This window comes from Pipra filicauda, unplaced genomic scaffold (assembly GCF_003945595.2).
Source record: "Pipra filicauda isolate LSUMZ 115617 unplaced genomic scaffold, ASM394559v2 scaffold188_size1440453_pilon, whole genome shotgun sequence".
Classification (NCBI taxonomy): Eukaryota; Metazoa; Chordata; class Aves; order Passeriformes; family Pipridae; genus Pipra; species Pipra filicauda.
Window position 1 is genome coordinate 536,014 of NW_024104296.1, and position 9,526 is coordinate 545,539.

The window sequence follows — 9,526 nt, forward strand, 5'->3', positions numbered from 1 at the left end:
GTCAAATATATTTTGTAAAATGGGTACTCAGCTGAGTGCATAAAGGAGAGACCAACTACTACCCAGTAGTAGTTGGAATGGAAAATGGCTCTGCTTGTTTTCCTCAGAGACATTAGCCTGGAATCAGATCACTGTAAGTGGACCTTTTTGGCCCCTGTAGACTCACATTGTTCCTTCTTCCTCCAAGTCCACTGATTTGAATGGATTTGGAAGCAGATGCCAACAATATATCTCTCACATGTAGACCAAAGCCCATATTCTCAGCTATGTGATGTTTCAACATGCAGAACAGTTTAGGTAGTTCTGGGATGCAAGAAAACTTGGCATTAAGGATAAATTTTTTTTAAAAATGGTTTATTAAGGAAGTATTGTCAATAGTTTATCCCTGAAAACAAAACAAAGGGATTCTTTCATTTCTTCTGAAAAGTCTAAGAAGGACCTGTAGGCTTTGGGGATGTGAGTAGATTTCATACAGATGTCCATTCTGATCTTCAAGTCTGTCCGTCTCCTCTCTGAGCTGAGTGGGAATCCTTGGACATCATTAAACTCGTGTAGTTGCTAATTTTAATGTTAAAACAAGTTAGAAAATGACTGGTGGAACAATGTTACATTACAAATGGGCCAAAGAGATACACTGGGGTGCAAAATGAGCGTGAATCTGCAAAATCATAATAGAAGGGATAAATCTGAAGTTACTGTGGAATGTATACATAACTATGTTGAATGAAATGTCCTTGGTATAATTCTCCCTTTGTACTGATCAGAAACATGAATTTGGCTGGCACACCCTTTCTCCAGATCAAGAAAAATCAGCAGTTTCGAGGGGGTCCCCATGTGAACAGCAAGAATTAGGCTTGGAAAACACGTCTTCCAGGCGAGCATCAAAGAGCTGGGTTTGCTTAGTTTGGAGAGGAGAGGTTGTGAGGAGAATTTTTGTGTCAGGCAAAGAGGATGATATGGTTCGAGGGCATTTGGGAAGTGGGATGAATGCTGGAATGAATGGAAAGCAAGGCCAGCAAAGGGACACCGAGGTGATTCATGATGTAGGGGGAGAGGATGAAGGTTTGTTCAGCTGGGAGAACAAAAGGCTCAGAGGGATATTGTTGCTTATCTCCTGTTACTTGCTGGGTGGTTACAGAGAACACAGGATCTCAGCCTTCTTTCTCAGACATCCACAGTCATAGGCTGAGGGACAACAGACACAGTTCATAGCAAAGAAAATGTCAACAAGATATGAGAAAAGAAGACCCATAATGAAACACTGGAAATCATGGAAATTTTCACAGTTCAACTGGAGAAAGCCCTGAGCAACCTGATCTAATTTTCATGTTAGCCCTGCCTTGAGCAGAAGGTTGGACTATAATCTTCCAGAAGTCCCTTCCCATATAAATATCTCTGTGATTTTATGAAAAGAAATCCAGGTTAGAAATCAGGTGTCCTTTTTTAATGGTAAGGGTAGGAAGAGCCTCAAATAGACTGTGTGGAAACAGTGTTTCAGCTGCCAGAGGTTTTCAAGAACAGGATAGACTAACTGATAACTTAAACCATTTAGCAAAGGATTCATATATGATTTACTGTATCACAACAGTAACTCACTTAGGAGTAATTTACTCCTAAGTAATTTACTCACAGTAGGAGTAATTTACTTAGGAATCTAAAGTACTTAAGAGCAACAATGTAGGAGAGTAGGAGTTAACAGTACTGTGAGAGTTGGGAAAATAAAGACTCAAGAAGCAGGCTTACTCTTGAGTTTGTATCATAAGTAATTATCCCAACAGTGCCAATCCTTGGGAAAGGAAGGAGCTTGTCATCTACAACGACATAACGCTAACACACAGTGTTAATAGTATATACCAGACACGCATTTGCTTCCAGTAGGATTTCTGACCATGTGTGTGAGGTTGTCTGTTAAAGCCAGAAAAGAGAGAAGACTGAAATAACACGAAGATTACCTGAATGCTCCCCTGCCCCTCTATGCTGTCCCCTGTGCCAGAGGAATAAAGCAAGATGACTGACTGATGATGCAATGCCTCGTGTTCATTTTTGACGGAAATAATGACCTGCTAGATTCCTGCCTGCTTGTATTTCAGTAAGAAATACAGTCTCCAGATCTTAAGGGCTGTGATCTTCTGTACGGAGGAAACCATCTTTAGTGATGAAAAGAAACAGATGGTCTCTCCTTTATGCACTAATCTTCCTGTATGTTTCAGAAAATTAAGGTTTGGAGAGTGGAATTGGGAGGGGGAGGGAGTGAATTCTTCTCCTGGGAGAGAAGATTCAACAAAAATCACTTCAAGTAGATTCACTCAAAATGGTTTGTCTTTTTATGGATCACTAGCTTGCAGGCAGATCACGTATTACTTTTCCAGAAAATTAACAGCTTGTTTTAACAATTCTTTATTGTGTCACCTTTTTGTATTCATCTCCTCTTGAAATGTTCCCAATTTCAAATGGACTATATTGTGACAAAGCAATGTTTTCTCTGATGCAACTTCTGCTGTGGTTCAGTACCAAAGTGTTCTTCACTTTAGGATGAGGAAGGCAGATTTTCATCTGGGAATTTATTCTTATTCTGCTTCTTTTGTGCACTTTAGATAACAGGCATCTGGAATTGAATTGAGAAAATGTGTGTCTGAAGAAATCAAATAATTATGGACTAACTTGTGTCTAATACATTTATTATCACATGATTAGTTTGATCTAATCATATGCAAGTAGAGATCACACTTCTAGTGACCCTACAGAAAGACCTTTCTGAGTGAGACTTTCAACTGTTTCCCATGTTTTGGGTTTGTGGTGGGGTTTTTGGTTGGTTGGCTGGTTATTGGTTTGTTCTGGCATTTTGACATGGGGCTTCTTTAAAGAACTGTCCTTAAGGTCCCCTCTGACATCCACAGAATCACAGAATTGTTAAGGTTGGAAAAGATCTCCAAGATCAGCAAGCCCACCCTTCGATCAAACACCATCATGTTAACTAAACGAGAGCACAAGTGTCCTGTCCAGTCATTCCTTGAACACCTCCAGGGATGATGATCCACCACTGCCCTGCAAAGCCCATTCCAATGCTTGACAACCCTTTAAAATCCACTCAAAGTATACTCAAGCTTGCATTAAGAAATAGAAAACTGGGCCAGAAGTTAGGGAACCTTAAGGTTGTATTTGCGTTGTGAACAACAAGGAGTCTATGCTTGCTAAGGAAGCACCAAAAGAGGAACTCTACCTCCCAGATTTTTTTATTCTGTGTTAGCTGTGCGGGTAGGAAACACTGAACCTTATGGCAGTGGATCTGAGAAGACAAATGGGTCTTTCTCAGTCTTTGTCCTCAGAATTCTTCTTTTTCTATCATCCAACCTAAACCTGCCCTGACACAACCTCAGGCCATTCCCTCGGGTCCTGTCTCTGATCCCCACAGAGCAGAGATCAGGGCCTGCCCCTGCTCTGTCCTTCATGAGGAAGTCCTAACTGCAATGAGATCTCCCCTCAGTCTTCTCTTTTCCAGCTGAACAGAAAAATCAGAGCAAATTTTTTGCTATATTTTGGTATCTATATTTTTTTCTGAGCGCATTTCTGACTTTTCACTATGTTTGCAGGAACAATGGGAGTGAACAGGTTTCTGTGGTCACAGGAATTTGTTTATGTTTCCTTTCATGTTGACTGAACGTGAACATGTGAACTTCATGAAAGTTATCATTATGATTTTAGAGAAACACTTTCCACATTTCCATCCTCCCTATTTTAATACAGACAAGTGACAGGAGGAATTGGTTAGATCAGCAGTTAGATCACAATTGTTGTGATGCTGCATCACAAGCTGATCATGTTTCTTCACTATTTTATATGGTGAGGCATTGCAATGCCTTCAAAGCAAGGTTATAACATGCAGATGCACAGATCATGACTCTTGAATTATTGTTGTGATGGCAAATATTAGTTTGAAGAACCTTTGCAATTAAGTTGACCAAGACTTCTTTTCTTAAATCCAGTGGTTGTGCTGCACTGTACTCACTTTCATTGCTGATTCTAATGAAAAACATTTGCAATGATATGTGATATAGCCTGCTAATGTTCTGGAGAGGTGAAAGGTAAAGGCTGGTATGGGGTTTCAGTTAAGTGATTTCATAAATTAACTTTAATGTGACCTGTAGTTCCTTTGTCAAATAATAGGTTAGCAAATGAATTTGAATATGTATTACCTGAAAGATGAAAGCTATTGTTAGCATCTGAATGGGACCTGGAAACCTGACAGGTTCGTATTGAGTGCCAGTCTTATTATTTCTGGTGAATAATTCATGTCCTGGAGATGGCTATGGCAGAAAGATTGTATAAGCAGGCATGAGACAAAAGCAGACATTTACTTCATCCCATTCACACCTTGAAGTTTGTATTCAGATAAAAACAGGACTCAAAATCTAATTTTCTTAAGGGTTCAGTAAGCTAGTGTCTTGATGCAGCCTTCCACTTCCAGGTGCGGAGCACATCCAAGGGAAGACAGCAGGAGTAGGAGGCAAAAATGCCACTGTTTGAAATTCAGGGGAGTATAGTTTCCTACATGGACAGCACTCCACTGTACAGGGATTTTCTCATGTGCCAGAAGATTTGCTTCATGCATGTGACATTATCCCATCCTGCATAACAGAGAGGTGAGAACAGATACAATGCAAACATGGGAATTGCATGTTTAATTTGATGTAATGTTGTTGTGTATAATTTTATTACATACTTTATGCAGCTGTTCCCCCAAATTCTTGCAGGTTAATATAGCAGAGTGAACTAATCATAATCACAGAGTCATAGCATATCCTCAGGGTGAAGGGACCCACAAGGATCATTGAGTCCAACTCCTGGCCCTGCACAGAACAGCCCAAGAATCCCACCGTGTGCCTGGGGGTGTTCTCCAAATGCTTCTTGAGCTCTGTCAGGCTTGATGCCATGACCATGGCTCTGGAGAGCCTGTTTAGTGCCCAACCACCCTCTGGGTGAAGAATTTTTTCCTAGTATCTGACCTAACCCTTCCCTGACACAGCTCCAGCTGTTCCCTCGGGTTCTGTCAGTGGTCACAGAGAGCACAGATCTGTGCCTGCCCCTCCACTTCTCCTCCTGAGGAAGCTGCAGATGCTGTGAGGTCTCTCCTCAGTCTCCTCCAGGCTGAACAAGCCAAGTGACCTCTGATGACTATATTCTGATGATATGATCAGAACAGACCTGTGGAAAGAAAAGGATTCTTTTCCTTCTGCTTGTGGAACATGATGACAAATGCTTCTCCTAGAAACAAAGCTGAGATTACAGACTTTCTTTTCAGAGTATGCATCAAGCAGGGGGACACAAGGATTTGGTTCTGATTCAGGTTTGACCTCACTTTGAAATCTGTGGGGCTCAGTGACCATTTTCAGGCCTATTCAGCTTTCCAGCGTGATGTGGTCTGCTGTAAATAACCTCCTGCTTTCTGGGTATCATTTAGGGGAGAATTATTGAATGGTTTTCTAAATGAGATCAAGGAAGTAAAATGCTGTTAAAACACAGCAATAATGGATTGTGTTGCTTGAAAGTGTCCAGTGAAACTGATGCCGTGACTGAGACCAGCTTTTTATTCAGAAATAAAATGTCAAATTAAACATGACTCTATTGATACACCAAGAATATGGTTCTTGGTATAATGCCAACATCAATAATTATAAAGGGGAGACAGCAGGCTAAAAGTCATGGTTGGCAGCAGTTTTAAAATATTTGTCCTTGGTGGGACCAGAGACTGATTTAGTTTAAATTTAGATTCCAAAGAAAACTAACATCTCAAAGGGCATATCATAAAACTTAGTGGTTTATTTGTTGCAAACCAAATCAAAGTTACAGTAGAATAAACTTTTATTGGTTTTAAAATACTGTAACAATGCTGCAGTCAGACAAGTGAGATGATTCAATTCACAGTAGGTCAGGATTTAGCAGATTGAGGGAGGGGCTTCTTTACTTCACCCCCCTGCAGTGCTGCCTCCAGCTCTGGGGGCCCAGCACAGCAAGGACATGGAGTTGTGGGAGCAAGTCCAGAGGAGGCACCAAGATGATCAGAGGGATGGAGCAGCTCTGCTGTGAGGAAAGGCTGAGAGAGTTGGGATTGTTCAGCCTGGAGAAGAGAAGCTTTGGGGTGACTGAATTGTGGCCTTCCAGGACCTGAAGGGAGCCCACAAGGACAATAGAAAGAGACTATTTCCAAGGGCCTGGAGTGACAGGACAAGAGGGAATGGCTTCAAACTGATAGAGGAGGTTTAGATTGGATATTAGGAAGAAATTCTTCCCTGGGATGGTGGGGAGGCCCTGGCACAGGTTTCCCAGAGAAGCTGTGGCTGCCCCATCCCTGGGAGTGTTCAAGACCAGGTTGGATGGGGCTCTGAGCAACCTGGGCTAGTGGAAGGTGTTCTAGGGGGTTGGAATGAGGTGATCTTTAAGGTCCCTTCCAACCCAGGCCAATAGTCTCTCTCCATCTTTCTTGTTTTCAAATCTCTGTTTGTCAGTGTCCATGAGCATGTGGTATATTCTAGACAGTTCCACAAGATGAAGAGAAGAAATTTAAATGGACAGTTTCTGTCTCAGTTACGGCTCATCTCTTCATGATTTATCTCAAAAAGGAAGCAGGTCCTGCGTGTGGAGGGCAGACAAAAGGTCTCCAAGCAAATATTAGCTATTAAAGTCTATTGAGTGGAAATCTGCCTGTAGTTGATCAAGTGGTCATGCACTTGGACAGTTAAGGCAGAACCTATTGCCCGTGGGTGATCTAAACATTTTCTGGCATATCTTGAGAGAAATCAATATGACTGAGGTTTGTGGACAAAAACAAAAACAAAACCCCAAAACTTTTCAGTTCATTCAACCTTCTCCAACGAGCAGTGCACGAGCCAGTGATGGAGCAGAGCACAAACACGGGCTGAGCTGCACTGAACACTCTCAAGCAGCACCGATGACAACTACCTGGGGCAACACGACCTATCCAAATAAGCAAAATAAAGTTTATTGTGACTTCCTGCTGCTTCTACTGCTGCAGCCTGTTGATTCTAATACAGAGAACACGTCGCACAAGTAAGGAGCTCATCTCTGGCGCAGAGAGAATAATGTCCCTGGACAAGTCTTTTGGGACCAAGTCCAACAGGACTATGAGGTGCAGTGGATGATCTTTCCTAACCATTATATCTTATTTTATACACTTCCATGGAATAAAATAAATAATCATTATCCTTTCAGAGCTAGTGTAAGACTCTTCCATGCAGAATGCTTCTCCAAAGAAATGTTGTCAAAATTTTGCCAAAACGGCTAGGAAAGAAATTTCTGCAGTTGCTCTTAGGAAGACTGTTTCCAAGTGGAGGAACTCATTGCCTAGTAGCTCCCTTATAAAACAGTTCTCTTAAAACTGATGTACCTGTGTTTTGGGGGAGAAAGCTGTTGTAGTTGTTTATAGGAGTGCTGCAGGAGAGTTTTTACTTGGTACGGTGAAATTCTGCTTTCATTGATGTACACACTAGTTACAAACGATCCTTGATATTTCTCGTACAACTTACAAAATACTGACTTAACAGAAAATGCTCTACAACAAAGCCAGTGCCTACTCTAATGTGATGACAAATGCTATTCTGGGGATACCACATCTCTGTCAGAGATGTCTCATTGCAATGCATGAGTCCAACAACCCATATTAGACTGCAGGATCAGCCCTTGAGAAAAAGGATATAAATTGCACCTACCATGCAGACTTGGCCTGTGGAATACATTGGTAAACAATCTGTTCCTTTTCTAGGATGTTCCTTGGTGTTTGAATACAAAACATGGTGGTAGAGTTAAAAAATAAAAATATGTCAGATTTCCTTTTGTCTTTCCCCTGAGTCATAGAATCATAGAATCCTGGAATGGTTTGGATTGGAAGAGACCTTAAAGATCACCTCATTCCAACCCCCTCTGCCATGGGCAGGGACACCTCCAATATCCCTGGTTGCTCAGAGCCCCATTCAACCTGGCCTTTTAAAATAATGGTGTCTTTAATGAAAAAAAAAAGACATTGGCTGCTTGCTACAATGGCTGTGTAGTCCCAGTGGAGGTGCCACATCTTGGATAAAGAATTTTTTTCTGTGCAGCCACAAGGTTCTGTAATCTTTTACCTTCCATGCTGCGAAATTACTCTTTGAAATTACTCAAATGCCTAACTTTTAAGGAATTATTTCAGATAGCAGTTTGTGTTCTTTTCTAACCCTATGTGAAAACTCATTTCCTTCTACTTACCACTAGACCCGGAATTTCCCTTGAAAATTTCTAAATATCCATAGCCTCATGCCAGGTCACATCAAGTCATTCAGGCTTTCAAGACATAACATCAGCCTACACAATGTGACATGCTTGCTGCATCATGTCACAAATCTTCAGGGATATTATAGTTTTTTAATAAATGATTGTGGAAGTTACCATGGCTACAAACCCTCTTTATTCTGTTCAGATTTGAAACATTTTTATTTTTTTTCAATAGTGAGTAAACCACTCTTTCCTTTCCAGCAACAATACAAGTGTTTTAAATGTGCTTATTGTCAAGTCTTGCTGATGAAGGCAATCCTGGTGTATTTCCATGGTTTTTTTCTTTTTACTCAGCTGTAATTTCTTTCCTCGGGATAAATGTAAAATGTGAAGGAAGGGATTTTGTTGCAATATGGTAAATAACAACTGAGAGGACTAAAAAGAAGTGCTGCTTAGCTGCTGTAGATCAGGGTGACTCCAGTTTACATGTACAGAGCTGTTAAGGTCGAGGTGTTTGTGGATCAGAGAGGTGCAGCGTCTGGAGACGGAGGCATTCCCTGTGAATGCCAGCTGTCATTCCTACTCAGGAACTCAGAGCTTCCCAATAGTTCTCATTCTCAGAGTTAAGCAGAGACATTAAGGTGGAACAACTGGCCAGGAAACCCTCTACTCTGTCCTGTGCTGAGCAGCAGGACGAAGAAGCTTCAGTTCCCACCATAATACCGGTGGGGATTTACAGGTTTTATCACAGAAAGTGTTTTACCTCGTTCTGCAGGTTCTAATGATGGTGTTCTGCAACTGCTACAGTGAACAGAAAAGGGAAAATGATGCAAAATGTCAACTCTGAATGCCACCGCTGGGAGAGACAGGCACATTGAGGGAGGGGCAGTTCTGTTCTCAGGTGGGTTTGAATGGTGTCTTTATTCTTTCTGTCCCTGCAAGGGACACCTGGGAAGACTAGGTTCCCAAACTGGTATGGTACTATGAATAGCATCAACAGAGTGAATAGAGTTCACTGACAGGATAATTCATTGGAATGTTATGATAAATGTGCTGCTTTTGAGAGGGTGAAAAGAAAAGCAAAGAGAAAGAGATGAGGAGAGCAAAATGATAGAATAATCTAGAAAGTGAAGGTGTTGAATGGAGCTGAAAATATTACTAAGAGAATCCATTACAAGAGCTGGAAATTGCCAACCAGAACAGGATTGAGAAGGTCCAACCATAGACATGATAAATGAGAAACTTTTCCATGTTTTTTTCTAAC